General features: G+C 43.5%; 1 long non-coding RNA gene across 1 annotated transcript in view; it reads left to right on the top strand.

The window, feature by feature from the left end:
• Positions 1–14264: 14264 nt before the first annotated feature.
• The window catches only part of LOC147015693 (uncharacterized), a 47384-nt gene continuing 42324 nt past the window's right edge, over positions 14265–19324 (top strand). The window contains exon 1 of the long non-coding RNA XR_015049795.1: positions 14265–14709. This is a non-coding gene — a long non-coding RNA (uncharacterized LOC147015693). The remainder of the gene's footprint in view (positions 14710–19324) is intronic.

Genomic DNA, 19324 nt, shown 5'->3' with positions numbered 1-19324 from the left:
TTATGCGCATTTATAGATAAACACAATGGCCCAAGTTATGATCGTTTTCATATTAGACGGTGTATAAATTTCGGGAACATCAGAGTGCTGGTATGCTCCGAACCAGGAAGTAAATTTTTTCTCTCTCTTCTCTTCTTTTGTTTTTCCTTGCCACGACATTGCGAAAAGGTAAAATACGTTGGCGCTAATTGAGTAATTGGGTATTAAAAATAAATTGCGAATAATCGTAACTGCGAATAATATCGAATTTCCGGGTCACGCACGTACGGGCACGTGAGAGCGAAGAAACGGCCTGTGTGGTTTATTTATTATTATTATTATTATTATTATTATTATTTTTTTTTTTTTTTTACGAACACGTAATAGTAAATCAAAAAAGGTTAGGAATATGCGTGTTTACTATGAAAGACATATATCAAGTCCTTTATTGGCTTTCATTTGACACCATCACCTTTGACCTTACGTGGCCTTTAAAGGTCAAAATCATTTTACGGTCATAACTTCGTCAAAAATGGTTTAATTGACTTCAAACTAAGACTAAAATATTCCTTATTGGTTCACGAGAAAATATTTTCACGAAAAATATAAGTGGCCACTATATTCGTTATTGTTGTGTGTCTGTCTGTCTGTCTGTCTGTCCCGAGCATAGCTCCGTGAGTTTTGATCCGATCCTGATGAAATTTTGGTGGGAGGTTTATATCATGATCTAGTTGTGTTTTCCTGAAAATGGGCGTGGTCCGCCCATTATGGGCGGAGCCACGCCCAAAAAACGGGTAGCCGATTTCAATTTGTTATGAGGGAGTAGCCGATTTCAATTTGCATCTTCTCCTAGGGGTTTTGTCGAATCTGACAGGGGTTTCGGTATTTGGTTCGCCCAATGGCACCTGCATCGCCCCACAGAGGTCGATTTTTCATTTTCGTCCCAAGGTCAAGGTCACGAACTTAGAAAATTGCAATTTTAACATAAAAAAATTTCTCCTCTGAGGGGATGGTCGAATCTGGCAGGGGTTTCGGTATTTGGTTAGCCCAATGGCACCTGCATAGCCCCATGGAGCTCAATTTTTCATTTTCGTCCCAAGGTCAAGGTCACAAGGTCATGAACTTAGAAAATTTCGAATTTTGACTTAAAAATCAGACGACTGCCCAAACTTTGAGAGCTAGGATGACAATATTTTTTATGCATAATCTTGAGGTCATTCCCCATCTAAAGTCTTGAAACCATTTTTCTCTATCTCGAACACCTTGCCCGTGGAGCCCCCTTCAAGTTTGTTTTTACGCTGATTTCATCAAAGTATGAATAATACGAGGAGTGCGAAATGCCATATAGCCTATATGACGTTACATTGTTCCTGGAATGTTCCAGAGGAAGTTTTGCACCAAAGGTCATAATCCTTGATCTTTGACCTTCGAAGTTCACAAAGGTCAAATTTTCAAAGTTGTGGGAATCGAACCGGGTTTTCAACCTTCTTCGACGAACTAACTCCATTAAGCTATAGCACGTATCCTGCTTCCTTATTTTAATGTCCACAACATTGTTTTGTGACCTTTAAAGGTTATGCAAAGGTCAAATTTTTAAAGTTGTTGAACGAAACCGGGTTTACAACATTTTGCAGCTAATAACCTGTCACTCGTACCACATCATGTTGATCATTTTTATAACTTGGTCAAATATTATCACATTGTCTCATCCTTGACTTCTGAAACAATCTACATCGTCAAATACTGCTCGTGAACCATCGTCGTCTTCAGACTTGTTCTATTCCTTATAATCAACATTCAGGTTAAGATGTATCAAATTTAAATTTGATCCCCAAAATAACTTTATGCCTAAAATGGGTGGGATTCGTTGTGCCTGACACCACTTGTTTTGATTGTAAATAAATTGGGGACACTGGTGCATAAAAAGGTTTTGCATGGAACATATTGTTGCAGGCCAGGGGCTCACAACAATATAAACCAGTCTAAACATGGATACATTTAATGTACAATGTGGCTGCAGGTTAGTTAGACCCTTTCCAGTTGACATGCACGTCAGTCAGACAACCTTCCGGTTGACATGCGGCTTCGTAAGACCCTATCCGGTTGACGTGCGGGTTCGTCAGACACTATCCGGTTGACATGCACGTCAGTCAGACATGGATACATTTAATGCACAATGTGGCTGCAGGTTAGTTAGACCCTATCCGGTTGACATGCACGTCAGTCAGACCCTATCCAGTTGACATGAGGGTTAATAAGACTCTATCCAGTTGACGTGCGGGTTAGTCAGACCCTATCCGGTTGATGTGCGTGTCAGTAAGACCCTATCCGGTTGACGTGCGGGTTAGTCAGTCCCTATCCGGTTGACGTGCGGGTCAGACCCCATCCGGTTGACATGCGGGTTAGTAAGGCCAAAAAAAAAAAAACATTTGTTTCCTATTGCATGGCCCAAAAAAATTGGGTGGGTAGGTAGGGAATTTTTTTTTTTTGACAATTTTTTTTGCCATGAATACATTCATATAACTCGATTAAAAATGTTTATTTTCCTTGGTGGTAGTGGTGGTGGTAGTGGTGTGGTGGTGGTAGTGTGGTGGTGGTAATAGTGGTGTGGTGGTAGTGTGGTGGTGGTAATGGTGGTGGTAGTGTAGAGGTGGTGGTAGTGGTGGTGGTGGTAGTGTGGGGGTGGTAGTGGTGGTGGTGGTAGTGTGGGGGTGGTGGTGGTAGTGGTGTGGTGGTGGTGGTAGTGGTAGTGGTGGTGGTAGTGTGGTAGTGGTGTGGTGGTGGTGGTGCACTCGACTTGCTAAAATGCACTTTATTCTGTCTTAAATTTCTCTACATATTTAACAGTGCATGCATGCATGCTGAAAATATGCATTGTTTATTAATATATATCTCTATTATCATACCAAGCTTGCACACTAAAAACTCGGCTCGCCGTCACACGATCCCTATGAAATTGCTGTTGCACTTAGTGGACATGCCGACAATGTTTGGGAAGTCTTGGCGTTCCATATTAACACATGCATTTTGCACAATGCGTATTTTTGTCATTCCCCGTGTACGGTCTGTCGTCTGCTACCAGCTATGTTGTACTGCTATCCCGTGCATGTGCACGGGTATCGCTAGTATATATTAAAAGTTTAACAGCAAGTCTAGTGCATTTTTGCAAGTCTATTGCACCACCACGACCACCACCATACCACTACCCCCCACCACACCACTGCCACCACCACACCACTGCCACCACCACACCACCCACCACCAAATCACCACTGTCACCATCATCACCACTGTCACCATCATCACCACAATAGGTGAAACTAACCGTGAAAAGACCGATCCACAAAGCAGTCCTCGTGCGGGTTTGACTCGGGCGCCGCCATTTTGAAACTCTCACTGACATAACACGCGGGATTCAAAATGGCGGCGCCCGAGTCAAACGTGCCTGAGTCCAAATTGTCAACAAAAGTCGTAAGGTCGCATATAAAAGCAATGGATCAGTAGGAAACCGGAAACAAACTCCTTTTTTTGTTTGGCCTAAGACCCTCTCCGGTTGACATACGCGTCAGTCAGACCCCATCCGGTTGACGTGCGTGTTAGTAAGACCCTATCCGGTTGACGTGCGGGTTAGCCAGACCATATCCGGTTGACATGCGGGTTAGTCAGACGCCTATCCGGTTGACGTGCGAGTAAGTCAGACCCTATCCAGTTGACGTGCGAGTTAGTCAAACCCTATCCGGTTGACGTGCGAGTTAGTCAGACCCTATCTGGTTGACGTGCGGGTTAGTCAGACCCTATCCGGTTGACGTGCGGGTTAGCCAGACCCCATCTGGTTGACGTGCGGGTTAGCCAGACCCTATCCGGTTGACGAGCGAGTTAGTCAGACCCTATCCGGTTGACATGCAGGTTAGTCAGACCCTATCCGGTTGACATGCGGGTTAGTGTGGTGGAGGTATGCGCTCTACCGAGTGAGTGCCCTTCTAGTTTCAAGCATGCAACACGTTCTTCTGACACATACCTTAATTTGGTTGGTGTATAGGTAACTGACAGCTACGAAGAGACGAAGAAAAATAACGCGGGTTACGTGCATGAAGAAAAAACACCTCCTGCTTTCAATTCAAAACACCTCACGACACTGGAAAACGTGGGGACAGAAACACTGCACTGTAAATGGTGGATACTTGCAATACCCTCACCCACCTGGAGGCGACGCTACACGATACACATTTATATTGAGAATTTCTCTCCTCCAAGACCACCAGCAAAGATAAAAACACGCCTATGCATTAATTTGGGTCATGCTGATCCAATGTAGCAAGTCTGCATGTAATCAACCCAGAACTGTAGGAGTAGCATGACAAACAAAAACTGGTCCATGAATTATAGTAAGGACAAGTCTGGAGACGGCAATGGTTCACGAGCAATGTACACGGTTCGCCTTTTTTTATTTTTTGACCTTCGAGGGGACGCCACGGGCAAACTGGCATGAATCGGGGAAAACGTAAATGATGAAAGTTGTAGTACTCGAAAAGCACTAATTGCATACCAAATTTCATTCGAAACAGTAGAAAACCCAAGGAGCTTGATGCCCAATTTATTGATTTTTTTGACATTTTCTCAGTTCGTGAACTTGCGACCTTGACCTTGGGACGAAAATGAAAAATCGAGCTCCGTGGGGCTATGCAGGTGCCATTGGGCTAACCAAATACCGAAAACCCCTGCCAGATTCGACAAACCCCCTCGGAGATGTAAATTGAAACTGGCTACCCCCTAAAAACACGTTTTTTGGGCGTGGCTCCGCCCATAATGGGCGCAGCATGCCCATTCTCCGGAAAACACAACGAGATCATGATATAAACCTGCCACCCAAATTTTATCAGGATCGGATCAAAACCCACGGAGCAATGCTCGGGACAGACAGACAGACAGACAGACACACACATAACGGATATAGTGGTCACTTAGTGACTCGTGAACCAATAATAACAAGTGGTGCCAGGCACAACAAATCTCACCCATTTAAGGCATAAAGTTATTTTGGGTGATCTAATTTAAATTTGAAACATCCTTAACCTGAATGTTGATTATAAGGAATAGAATGAGGAATATTTTACTCTTAGTTTGAAGTCAATTAAACCATTTTTGACAAAGTTATGACCATAAAATGATTTTGACCTTTCAATGCCACGTGAGGTCAAAGGTGATGGTGTCAAATGAAAGCCAATAAAGGACTTGATATATGTCTTCCATAGTAAACACGCATATTTCGAACCTTTTTATCCCACCCCCTGGCGGGAGGGAGTGGGATATTGTAATCGTCCGGTTTGTTACTTACGAAATCTAAAGATTTCGAAAGTATATTGATGACTTCTGTCATCTGTTTGTGTGTTTGTTTGATTGTGTGTGTGTGTGTGTGTGTGTTTGTGTGTTTGTTTGTAGGCACGATAACTTGAGAACGGAAGAAGCTACCAATGTCAAATGACACCACGTGATTCAGGAGGATGATGGCTGGTGCTGATTAGATTTTGGTCAAAATCGGTCAAAGTTCAACGTCACAGTGAGGTCAAACATTCGATTTTTGATGGTTTGGTACAGAATCATCGTATAAACTTCTGGTTTGCTTTGCTACCTTCTCAAGAGACAGTTTTATTAGACAAGGTCAGAGGTCAAGTTGACGATTTCGTAAGTACCAGTCTATGACTGCTTGTTTGTCTGTTTGTTACTTACGAAATCTAAAGATTTCGTAAGTATATTGATGACTTCGGTCATCTGTTTGTGTGTTTGTTTGTGTGTGTGTGTTTGTTTGTTGGTAGGCAAGATAACTCGTGAACGGAAGAAGCTACCAATGTCAAATTACACCACGTGATTCAGGAGGGTGATGGCTCATGCTGATTAGATTTTGGTCAAAATCGGTCAAAGTTCAAGGTCACAGTGAGGTCAAACATTCGATTTTTGATGGTTTGGTACAGAATCATCATAGAAAATTCTGGTTTTTGTCGCTACCTTCTCCAGAGACAGCTTTGATTAGACAAGGTCAGAGGTCAAGTTGATGATTTCATAAGTGCCAGTCTATGACTGCTTGTTTGTCTGTCTGTCTGTTAGCAACTTTACGGAAAAACGGCTTTAGCAAACACTATCAAATTTAATCCACAGGTGGGAAATGAACCTTGGACAACCCCATTAACTTTTGGGTCCAACTGGATCAAAGGTCAAGGTCACGAAAATATCAAAATCGTCTTTCGCTCATACCTTCGTCAAAAATGATCTGATTTCCTTCAAATTAAGCTTATAGTGAACCTTTTTCTATTTGTCCCTTATAATCCTACCCATTCCTATAGTGAAAAATGCATATTTGTGAAGATCGGTAGGGTCCGAAGTTTTGGGGGTCATGGTCATCGGTCAAAATTACAAATTTTCCATTAAAACTAAAACATAGTTACGAAAATACAACTTCACGGGAAAAACGGCTGGCTCAAACACTGTCAAATTGTATCCACAGGTGGGTAATGAACCTCGGACGACCCCCATTAACTTTTGGGTCCAATTAGGTCAAAGGTCAAGGTCAAGTCACGAAAAGGTGAAAATCGTTTTTCGCTCATAACTTCGTCAATAACTGGGCGGGATTTGTTGTGCCTGGCACCACTTGTTCGAATTATAATGGAAAATATGTAATTTTGACCGATGACGTTGACCCCCAAAACTTCGGTCCCTACCGATCTTCACAAATATGCATTTTTCACTATAGGAATGGGTAGGATTACAAGTGACAAATAGAATGAGGTTCACTATAAGCTTAGTTTGAAGTAAATCAGATCATTTTTGACAAAGTTATGAGGGAAAAAGGATTTGGTCTTATTTTGACCTTGACCTTTGATCCAATTGGACCCAAAAGTTAATGGGGTCGTCCTAGGTTCATTGCCCACCTGTGGATTAAATTTGATTGTTTGCAAAAGCCGTTTTGCTGTAAAGTTGCGAACAGACAGACAGACAAACAAACAAACAAGCAGTCATAGACTGGTACTTACGAAATCGTCAACTTGACCTCTGACGTTGTCTCATAAAAGCTGTCTCCAGAGAAGGTAGCGACACAAGCCAGCAGTTTCTATGATGATTCTGTACCAAACCATCAAAAATCGTAACGTTGACCGAAGCAAAAATCTCCATTTCTCCACGCAATTATTTTATATTATTTTATCAAAGTCACAAAACCGTAATATTCGGCCATCCACCAACAATCTTTACATGATCCGACGGCTCAGCGAGTCAGGCATGCGACGATAACCTTTATTGGGTTAAAAAAAAGACTTTTAAACACCACCCTTATCGAAAATACCGTCAGCGCGCACACGGAAAACCTTAACGTGACTCAACAACGCGTCTGCTCTCGAGCGCACTGCATCACGTGACGACCCGTGACGCGTCGAGTGAAAGATTTTTTATACAATCTTAAAACGTCTCCAAAACATCCGATTTTTACCAGAATTTCGACAACCAAGTTTTAAGTGTCCAAAGCGATCGCAAAAATCGAAGACAAAATTAAAATCGAAGTTAAAATGAACTCGTAACGTCGAGCGAAGCAAAAATACTCCATTTCTCCACATGAATTTACGGAATTATGTTTGACCTCACTATGACCTTGACCTTTGACCGATTTTGACCGAAATCTAATCAGCACAAGCCATCACCCTCCTGAATCATGTGGTGTAATTTGACATTGGTAGCTTCTTCCGTTCTTGAGTTATCGTGCCTACAAACAAACAAACAAACACACAAACAAACACACAAACACACAAACACACAAACAAGCAGTCATAGACTGGTGCTTACGAAATCGTCAACTTGACCTCTGACCTTGTCTAATAACAGCTGTCTCGAGAGAAGGTAGCGAAGCAAACCAGAAGTTTCTACGATGATTCTGTACCAAACCATCAAAAATCGAATGTTTTGGATGTTTGACCTCACTGTGACCTTGACCTTTGACCGATTTTGACCAAAATCTAATCAGCACTAGCCATCACCCTCCTGAATCACGTGGTGTAATTTGACATTGGTAGCTTCTTCCGTTCTCGAGTTATCGTGCCTTCAAACAAAGAAATACACAAACAGAGGATGCAAGTCATCAATATACTTACGAAATCTTTAGATTTCGTAAGTAACAAACCGGACGATTACAATATCTCCCTCCCTCCCTCCTGGGGCCGGGATAATAAATGCATGAGCTCGGTTAATTCGGTCACAGAACCGATCTCTTTATCTGTACTAGCCGGCCCGGTGGTCTATGACTCTATGGGACAAAACTTTTGTTGGTTTTCCCGGCCTTCTAACATACCCGCTGGCTGCACTGCATTCGCATTTGCTTGCTTTTCACCAAACCCACATGTGTTTGGGCCATGGCGGAGATATGTTCGTTATTATTATTGCCAAGCTATACTGTTGTGATAATGAAGTGCCGTACTGTGATTGGCGGCAACGGAGATTGGGCGGATGTGGCAGCACTGTGTATGGGGGTCGGTGGCTAGTGATGACTCGGTGGCTGGTGATGACTCGTATGCCGCGTGCTCCGTGGAGGGTCGTGCTGGAACAGTAATGGTATGTAGTATACTGTATTAGGAATGGTGTACTCTGAGAAATGTAATTGGGATTAGAGTATGGAGTTTGCCTTCAGTATTATGTGTACAAGTTATTGTATTTTGTTATTCTTACCCTATGTATATTTATGTTGTTGTAGATATGCGTATGGGTTTTGTGAGAATAAAGCCGATCGAAAAGGTCTATTGTTGATTACTACAACAATAATTTATTCTCACAAAACTTACCTGGTTGGATTGAACCAGAAGAGCGCTGAGGCCTACACTGGAATGGAGCGTTTGCTGAGACCAGAGAGGCTGGATTCGGATCCCAGTTCACCCACAGCGGCACAAGAATGGAAACACTGGTTGAAGACGTTCGAAAACTTCCTGGGAGCTCTACCACAGGATAATCTGGATAAGATGAGTCTGCTTACAAATTTTGTCTCACCAAGACTATACGAAACTATATCAGAGTGTACCATTTATGATGAGGCTATCCGTACTTTACAGTCACAGTACGTAAAGCCCACTAATGAAGTGTTTGCACGCCATCGTCTTGCAACTCGCCGCCAGCAGGTCGGAGAGTCCTTAGATGAATACCTTCTGACTCTGAAAACGTTAAGTAAAGAGTGTAACTTTGGGGCTGTAACAGCAACTCAACATTGCGAAGAATCCATCAGGGATGCCTTCATTAGCGGCCTGCAGTCACCACTGATCAGGCAACGTCTATTAGAGAATAAGACTTTAGATTTAGCTACCATGTTTGATCAGGCGAGATCTCTAGATTCAGCCCAAAGAAATTCAGAATCTTATTGTGTTATTCAACCCTCCCGTTCATTGGGTGCTGCCTCATCCAATCAGAATACCGGTGAAGTGGAACCCACAACTGTAATGGCTGCTACGGGTGTTAAATGTTTCTTTTGTGGTTTTTTAAAACACCCACGTGTAAAATGTCCGGCACGAGAGGCTGTGTGTCATAAGTGCCAGAAAAAGGGTCATTTTGCTAAGGTGTGCCGTAGTACTTCATCAGTAGCTACTGGTGCTTGTGCAACTTCCTCTGATCAGGCAACGCTAGCGGCTGTGTCTTCTGCCACTGCCCCAGGGGTGTTATCAAAGGCGGTTGTGAGGGTCACGCTCAATGGAGTGGAATTGGATGGCCTTATGGATAGTGGTAGTTCAGAAAGTTTTATCCATCCCGACCTCGTTAAGTGCCATTCCTTAAGTGTACATCACACCCAAGGCAATGTTTCCATGGCATCTACTTCCTTCACCGCTCAGACATCAGGGTTCTGTCGAGTCAATATCAAAGTAAACGGTCGGTGCTACCAAGATGTGCGTCTGTCCATACTCCCTCAGCTGCGTTCAGATATAGTTTTGGGCCAGGATTTTCAGGGACTGCATGATAGTGTTACACTGACATATGGAGGTAGTTTGCCTCCTCTTGTTATCTGTGGACTCAGTACACTGTGTGTTGACCCTCCAGAACTGTTTGCCAACTTGACAGCTGATTGTTATCCTGTTGCTGCTCGATCACGCCGGTACTCTCCCGATGATCGTAAATTCATTGAAAAGGAAATTCAAAGGATGTTGAAGGAAGGTATTATAGAGCCCAGTGACTCCTCTTGGTGTGCACAGGTTGTTGTCGTTAAGAACGAAACTCACAAGAAACGCTTAGCCGTGGACTATTCAGAAACTATCAACAAATTTACACTTCTTGACGGGTATCCTCTGCCTCGTATAGATGACACTGTTAACAAGATTGCTCAATACCGTGTTTTTAGTACGATTGACCTCCGTAGTGCGTATCATCAAATCCCCATCAGAAATGAAGATAAGCCATACACCGCGTTTGAGGCCTGTGGACGCCTTTATCAGTTTGCTCGGGTTCCCTTTGGCGTCACCAACGGAGTGGCTTGCTTCCAACGTATCGTGGATTCATTCATCCAAGAAGAAGAACTGGTTGGAACATTTGCTTACTTAGACAACATTACTATTTGCGGCATGACTAAGGAAGAGCATGATGCTAATCTCACGAAATTTCTTGAGGCTGCGAAGAGAAAGAATATAACTTACAATGAAGACAAATGCATCTTTTCAACTAACAGGCTCAGTATTCTCGGATATGTGGTGGAAGGAGGGGAAATGCGCCCGGATCCTGAACGACTCCGACCCTTGCAGGACTTGCCTGTGCCTCGGGACATGAAATCGCTCCGACGCATCCTTGGCTTCTTTGCCTATTATTCACAGTGGATATATGACTACTCAAGCAAGATCCGCCCACTGTGTGCCACTACTACATTTCCCATGACAAGGGAAGCAGAAGCGGCTTTCCATCTTCTTAAGCAAGACATTGAAGGTTCAGTGGTGAGGGCGATTGACGAATCCATACCCTTCGAAGTTGAGACCGATGCTTCGGATGTAGCAATTGCTGCAGTCCTCACCCAGGCAGGACGTCCGGTAGCCTTCTTTTCCCGAACCCTTCAGGGACCCGAATGTCGTCATGCTTCTATTGAGAAGGAGGCCCAGGCTATTATTAAAACAGTTCGCCACTGGAGACAGTATTTGACAGGCAGACATTTTACTATAAAGACAGATCAACGATCAGTGAGCTATATGTTTGATAAGCAGCATAAAAATAAGATAAAGAATGATAAGTTCATGCGTTGGAGGATGGAATTATCTTGCTATGATTTTGACATTGTGTATCGTCCTGGTCGAGAAAACATTCCCTCTGATACATTCTCCAGGTCTTATTGTGGGATGGCATGCCACGATCGACATTCACTGTTTAACCTCCACGAAGCCTTGTGCCACCCAGGGGTTACCCGCTTATACCATTTTGTGAAATCTAAGAATATGCCATATTCTGTGGAGGATGTCCGGCAGGTTGTTGGATCTTGTAGAATATGCGCAGAATGCAAGCCCAAGTTTCACCAACCAGATAAGACTCGACTCATAAAAGCTACTCAGCCATTTGAGAGTCTCAATATAGATTTCAAGGGGCCTCTTCCGAGTACAGATAAGAACCAGTATTTTCTTAACATTGTGGACGAATATTCACGGTTTCCTTTTGTATTTCCTTGTGCCGACATGACCACTTCCACGGTTATCAAGTGCCTCTGTCAGCTGTTCGCTATTTTTGGAATGCCGGCTTACATTCATTCGGACCGGGGACCCTCCTTCATGAGCAAGGAATTACAAGACTTCCTTGCCAGTAGGGGGATCGCTGGTAGCAGAACTACTAGCTATAATCCTCAAGGGAATGGCCAAGTGGAGAGGTTCAATGGTACCATTTGGAAGGCAATCACAACGGCTCTAAAATCCCGTAATCTACCCATCAAATGCTGGCAGACTGTTCTGCCTGATGCTCTCCACTCAATTCGTTCACTGTTGTCCACAGCAACCAATGCTACCCCTCATGAAAGACTTCTGAACTATTCTTGTCGTTCTTCCTCAGGAGCCTCGGTGCCTACTTGGCTCTGCAATCCTGGGCCAGTCCTGCTGAAGCGTCACGTACGCACGAATAAAACTGATCCCCTTGTGGATGAAGTCGACCTCCTCCAAGCAGGACCCCACTATGCCCATATTCGCTACCCGGATGGCAGGGAAACTACGGTCTCTGTTAGACACTTAGCCCCAATTGGAACCCCATCCAAGAGTGAACCCCAAATTCTACCTCAGGCTTCTGAAGAAAATGTAATTCCCCAGGGTAGTCCCCAAGATGCACCCTGCTCAGAGGGGGGTGATCTCGTTCCTGATATGGTTCCTGCAACTCCACAGCAATCAGATGCTGTGGATAACCCTCCAGTGCCAAGAAGATCCGGTCGCACCATTCGTCCTCCTATTAGACTAGATTTATAGAGATATATTTCTCGGAAGGGGGTGAATGTTGTGATAATGAAGTGCCGTACTGTGATTGGCGGCAACGGAGATTGGGCGGATGTGGCAGCACTGTGTATGGGGGTCGGTGGCTGGTGATGACTCGGTGGCTGGTGATGACTCGTATGCCGCGTGCTCCGTGGAGGGTCGTGCTGGAACAGTAATGGTATGTAGTATACTGTATTAGGAATGGTGTACTCTGAGGAATGTAATTGGGATTAGAGTATGGAGTTTGCCTTCAGTATTATGTGTACAAGTTATTGTATTTTGTTATTCTTACCCTATGTATATTTATGTTGTTGTAGATATGCGTATGGGTTTTGTGAGAATAAAGCCGATCGAAAAGGTTTATTGTTGATTACTACAACATATACTATTATTATTCTTGTTATTATTATTATTAGTATTCATCAATATATGATTTTTTGCAATGTTATTGTTGTTTTTTTTTTTTTTGTCATTGGAAGGCCATGGTGTGGAAGGACCGATTAAGCTGCTCTATACACCTTTGCGTGGCGTGCGATTAAAACATGGGAATTCTTTCGGGTTCTTTGTCGTTAATTATCTGACTCAACTCAGAAGATCATGACGATCATTTCACAGTATCACAATTCACATCAGAAAGCTCCAGTATAACTCTACAAAAAACATGCCTCACACACACAAGTAAGTCATCCATTTATAGTCGAAACAAAATGAATGGTTTATCTTGTGCAGCAATAATTGCATCAGCTGCTTACCTGACGTCAAACGTGGAGTAATATTACTCCCTACTCAACTCAAATGGTATTAAACGCATATGCGCTTCATCAAACCAGTGTACAGACCAGCATAGTCCACGTGTGTTTTCCGTTAGCAAGCCGCTTGCTAAAATGCACGGAAATAGGTCGGTCGGTGCATCGATAAGCTTGGCATGGCATTCCTCCTTGTGACTCACCATGTATTTATTTAAATGATTTCCTTCTTCCTCGTGCTCTGCACCAGCACAGTGACTGTGAGCACAATGACTTCGTTTGTTGAAGGTGTCACACAAGGATGGAGTAAAATTGAAAACAAACGGCCCGGACAGACCACCATGTTGTTAAGCGGTGCGAAGCACTCCATTCCGTTGGAACGCTTGCGAAAGCGCTTTGAATCAAGAAGGTCTCTTGCCAACGGAACACACACACACACACACACACACACACACACACACACACACACACACACACACACACACACACACACACACACACACACACACACACACACACACACACACACACACACACACACACACTGGGTGTTGATTACTGTGACCATGCATATCTTTTTTTTGCAAAGATGAAAAAACTGAAAATAAATGATATACTGTATACTGTACACTATATTATGTATATGTATTTATATTTTTATGGATTTTAGAATCCGGTCTGGTGAATGCATCCACACATCCTGGTCCTCAGACTGTTATTCCCTGAAATGCATGTTCAGATTAGCCCCATCCCCATGTCTCATGGGATTTTAAATGTGATGTGTTGAGAAGGGTAAAGGATAGATCCCCTCTCTTATGGGAAACTTTTTTTCTTTACGACAGACACGTTCACACACATTTGTTTCGCGAGCGCCGACGCCCGCCTTTTTATGGAGCACACGGGACGTCATGGTAACGGTATGCAAGTGGGGCGGGGTGAGCTTTGGGGGACTCTGCGCCCGCCGAGACGGACCGCGCCATGTATAAAAACGAATTGGAGGTCCTTTCTGAGGCGGGAGAAGAAAGCGAGAGTTGAAGCGAGCAAGCAAGCAAGCAAGCAAGCAAGCAAGCAAGCGAGCAAGCGAGCGAGCAAGCGAGCGAGCAAGCGAGCGAGCAAGCGAGCGAGCAAGCGAGCGAGCAAGCGAGCGAGCAAGCGAGCGAGCAAGCGAGCGAGCGAGCGAGTGTCTGCACAGCGCCAACAACGAGACAATTCTTCCTTCCCAGTGCTTGAGCAAGCGAGCGTGTGGGTGTGAGCAGCGCCGAAACGAGTGAGGCACGGGTCGGTCACCAACGTGTGAGGTGCGGGTCAGACACCGACGGACCGTGTGGGTCACTGGATGTCACCAGTTTCGTGAAGTGTGAGGAGCTGCCCGTGTTGCAGCACCAGGGTCTAAACCCGCGACAGACGATCTCGGTGCCCTCCCAGACGTCGACTGGAGTTCAAGGCTGTTCGCGAGAGGGTGCACGGCAAGGCTGGGTGCTGGCGACGGACGTGACACGCACGCACACATTTCAGGACGTTTTCACTTCACGGACAACTACTCTCTGGTGAGCGAGACGACTCCTCTCTCTCCCCCCCCCCCCCCCCAAATGATCTGCTGGGTACCCTTGTCTTTGTTTATCTGTAAGTCAACCCCTAATAAGCATCTGCTCTCTGTCTCTTTCCCGGCATTTTGATTGATTTTTGCCTGAGTAATTATTCATTTCGGTTGCTTTGAAGCTTATTCATTTATTCACCTCAGAAAATAAAAAGTTCTTCTTATTTATTTATTTTATTATAAAAAAAATTCTTTTTTTACTTCCAACCTGTCCATGTTTGCCCTTTCCTTCCATTGGTCCAGCGTTGTCCAAACCGAGATAGACTGGGGGGTAATTACACAGATTTGACCAAAAATAGTCGACAACACCAGCGGTTAAAACGCTCGGCCACCCCAATTAAAATCTAATCAAGATAACATTGGTGCTTTGCCGAGGGCGCGCTCCCCACTCAGGTAACCATGTGACCTCTAGTTAAACTGAATAATTAGACAGTGAACACTGAAACTCGTGGTTAACTGGGTGGAGTTTGTGGTTCTAAAACAACTCACCGTACCGCAACGTTAATTGTGAGTGGTGGCCCCAGGTCCGGCTCTTCCGAGGACAACCGGGGATTAATCCCCCTGGGTGACAAGCTGGTGTCTCAGTAGCCGTGGCCGCAACAATATATGTATATGTTTATATATATATATATATATATATATATATATATATATATATATATATATATATATATATATATATATATATATATATATATATATATATATATATATATATATATATATATATATATAGTACCCGTGCTCTGCACAGAGTTGAATGGGTGGCAAATGGTGGATGAGGCATAATAGTTGATGTTGTGGGAAGCTGGGGAGGGTGTCATTAGGGATGTGATGCACTATGGTTACCTGTCCTTAGTTTTCTTAAGGACCTCCCTGTAGATGACATTGTGGGTGAGTGTCTTGTTGCTGAATAGTCCTTGTGAGGAATTATTGTCCACTTTGATAGATATATAGGAGTAACCTCTTGCACTTGAAAATGCAACATATAGTTGGCCATGGGAGAACACAGGGGCTGGGAGGTATATTCCGAGTTTGTCAAATGTTTGGCCCTGGGATTTGTTTATGGTCATCGAGTATGCGAGTCTGACTGGAAAATGCATCCTCTGCAGTGTGACCTGATGGGGCAAGTTTAACATGATATAGGTCTATACTAGCCCTCGACTGAACAGGAGCAGTGGAGGGTGACCGAGAATCAGAATGGAAATTTCAATGGCGCACATCTGACGATCGAACACCGCTTGGACACTTTAATTTGAAGATCACACATGCAAGACACAACACTGGTAACGATGGCGGTTGATATTGACAACTGATGTAATGAACAGCAGTTGTTTGGGTGCATCTGACAATCGAACACTTCTTCCATTTGAACAGTTAACACGCATGCATTCAAGGTACAGAATCTATTGTCGGACACCACGCTTTCGAAGAACAAAGAAAAGAAGAGAATCCGGGCAATGAAGGGATGACCTCATACCCGTTCCCTGGTTTCCCTCCCTTCACATTATAGCCTTTGATGTTATCTGGATGTAGGCCTATTGCAACTTATTTTTGGGTGTTTTTAATATGTACGTTGGATTTCAGACACAAATTGACAGTCTAAGAGGGCGTGTTCAGTCTGGGAAAGAGCCAATCAGGGTACATCATGTTGGCAGAGCTCTGGCGCTCATCGTTCCCCTCCTTCCACGCTGATTTTTAAAACATGACAACCATCGCTGATGTTCTGAGCTATACTATTTATTATCAGTTGTGTTTATGTTCAGTGTTTGATGGAGTGAGTACTCCCTTACTCGAGCTCATATTTTTTGGATAGACGGCAGCACTTACCAGACAGCAGTTCAGCGATGGCGACCGAACGGGAATAAATGCGGCCGTCGATGGGTTGAAAATCTTGTTGAAGCCAAGTTGTCATCCAATTCCAGCTTAGAAATTTCGTGCATTGTCTTCGTCACATTAAGAAACCCCAGTATATGGGAAATGAGCACATTCCTGCCAGCGGTTTCGGAGGAGAAACGTCAAATTACGCGCAGACGTTAACAGAAATAATATTAAAAAAAAAAAATCTTTACTTTATATACAATGTTTCTTGTAACATTTTTAGGTCATCTCTACATCTCAGTAGAGATGACCTAATAATAACAGTCTCGAAGTCTGTCCGTCCGTCCGTCCGTCCACAATCAAACCGAGTGGAGACAAATAACCAATAGTGGAATGGATAGAGGTCGATGAGACATGCACAACGATATAACTTTCAAGGTCGTCCAAGGTCGAGGTCAACGTCATGAGGCTGTCAAAGTTGCGAAAATCGTCGATTTCAAATCGTATCTCCTCCCTCATTTATCAAGAGAGATCAAATGTTATTAGTGATTCAGATACTATGGACTATTATCTAGAACAACACTAGCCATTTTTTTGAAATCTGCTCTCGTTCCGATTTTATAGTTTTTATCCGCCTCATGGTGCGCCGGAGACCTCAACACGGTCCCCCGCGCTGATTTTAACTTCAAATTCAATTATGATTCCACCTTTCACACTGCATAAGGTTGATCGGCACTGAAATAAAGCGAATTCGACCTGAAATTCAGCTTTAATGAGGGAAATGCATCGAATGCGTTCGGTGGGTGGGTGTGGGTGCCGAGATGCCGCGGATTCTGGCAGGCACGGGATGAGGCCTAGAATTGTCCCCTCGAGGGAATGCTTACTGTTGGGGTCTGGGAGATTAATGTTTCCATTTTTGAGGGTTTTAGAACACGCTTTACAGGTCTCTGTAAAAATTCCGGTGCAAAAGAGACGTTTTATGATTGTATAAAAAATATTTCGTCCACCACGTCATGGCTCGTCACGTGACACCACGTGCGAGAACAGACGCGTCGTTGAGTCACGTAAAGGTTTTGCGTGTGCGCGCTGACGTCATCGCGCTCCTCGACTCTGTGGCCGAGATACGACTTGATTGACACTAAAATAAAGCGAATTCGACCTGAAATTCACCTTTCGATTATAGATGCCCGTAATTTGATTTTGCTTCTGTCGACCTCTGGCAGAGATGACCGGCACTCCCGCTCGGGGGTATTTTTTTGTGTCAAATTCACCTTCTGAGGTAGTTAGCATGCACAGAAGAGGGTTTTACATTGCAGACGCTGTTTTCAAGAAGTGGCATTACGCCTCTCAGCGGTGACGTCACACGTCGCCATGCAAACGAATGTAAAAATTAGAAAATCGCCCAAAATTCCCAAACCTGCCATCGTTTGGGAGTCTGGCGCGATCTCACATAGCCCATGCTGTACATTAAACCACAGAGCACCCGCATGCCGAAAGTGGCGACAATCCGTCCGGCAGTTTTGGAGGAGATACGTCAAATTACGCGCAGACGTTAACAGAAATAATATATATATATATATATATATATATATATATATATATATATATATATATATATATATTATACAAAATTTCCTTTTCATGTTCTGACTGAATTCGAGTCAACCTTACCTCTTTACCTCCACCAATGAAGGCATGGGTCGAGGTGATTTTTTCACCTCCACCTGTCTTCGAACAGGATATCTCAAAAAGTTATGAACGGATTTGGACGAAACTTGGTGGAGAGGTTGGATATGTGGCAAGGACGAATTGATTCCATTTTCGTGAAACTCCAAATCCAGATCCGGATGCGAGAATTATAGAATTTTTAATGTGATTCTTCACCATTGAGAGATCGGGCCAAAAACGATATAGTGCTGTATAGCATGATATTTGAAAAATGAATTTGGCCCGATATGTTCTTGTGGATCAGGCATTGCGTGGACAAGGTACGTGCTCCACCGAATGCCCTTCTAGTTATTAATGTTGTGGATACTGTCGATGACAAGCTTGGAATTATCAATGATCCAGAATTATTTGATTTTTTTTGAGTGATTCTTCACCATTGATGGGACTAAAAACGATGTATGACACGATACCTCAAAAAAGTAAGAACGGATTCGGAAGAAACTTGGTGGACAGATTGGGTATGTGACAAGGACGAATTGATTCCATTTTGGTGAAGATCCAATTCTGGATCTGGATATGAGAAAAAAAATTTCAGGGATTCTTCACCATTGAGTGATGGGGCCAAAAAACGATGTACAGCACAGCACAATATCTCAAAAAGTCATGGACGGGTGATGACAAAACTAGGTGTACAAGTTGGTTAGTTGACAAGAACAAGCTGATTCGATTTTGGGTAAGGTTTGGATTCAGATCTGGTCTATTAGTGGGATTAAAAATGTAAACTGTTCAGCCTGGTTTCGGTGTGCGCTCGTATATAAATAATAACTAGTATACAAGCCTTTCAAGAATGACAGATTGGAATGATTTAATTCCAAATATTCAAAGAGACTGGAAGATACGATGTTTTGTTGCAAGGAAAAGCGTTATTTTAAAACGCGACATACACAAATGTGATCATATTTTCTTCATCTTCTGGGGCGTTTCATTTCGACGGTTTAATGGCGGTTATTTAATTTGACAGTTATTAAAAAAGCAGGTAACCTCCACAATAAACTTGATACGGTAACAGGAACCAA

This window comes from Eptatretus burgeri, chromosome 12 (genome assembly GCF_056783735.1).
Source record: "Eptatretus burgeri isolate ZD-2024b chromosome 12, Ebu_testis_v1, whole genome shotgun sequence".
In the NCBI taxonomy this organism is placed as follows: domain Eukaryota; kingdom Metazoa; phylum Chordata; class Myxini; order Myxiniformes; family Myxinidae; genus Eptatretus; species Eptatretus burgeri.
The sequence above is the reverse complement of the archived record's forward strand: the minus strand, read 5'-3'. Positions and strand labels throughout refer to the sequence as shown.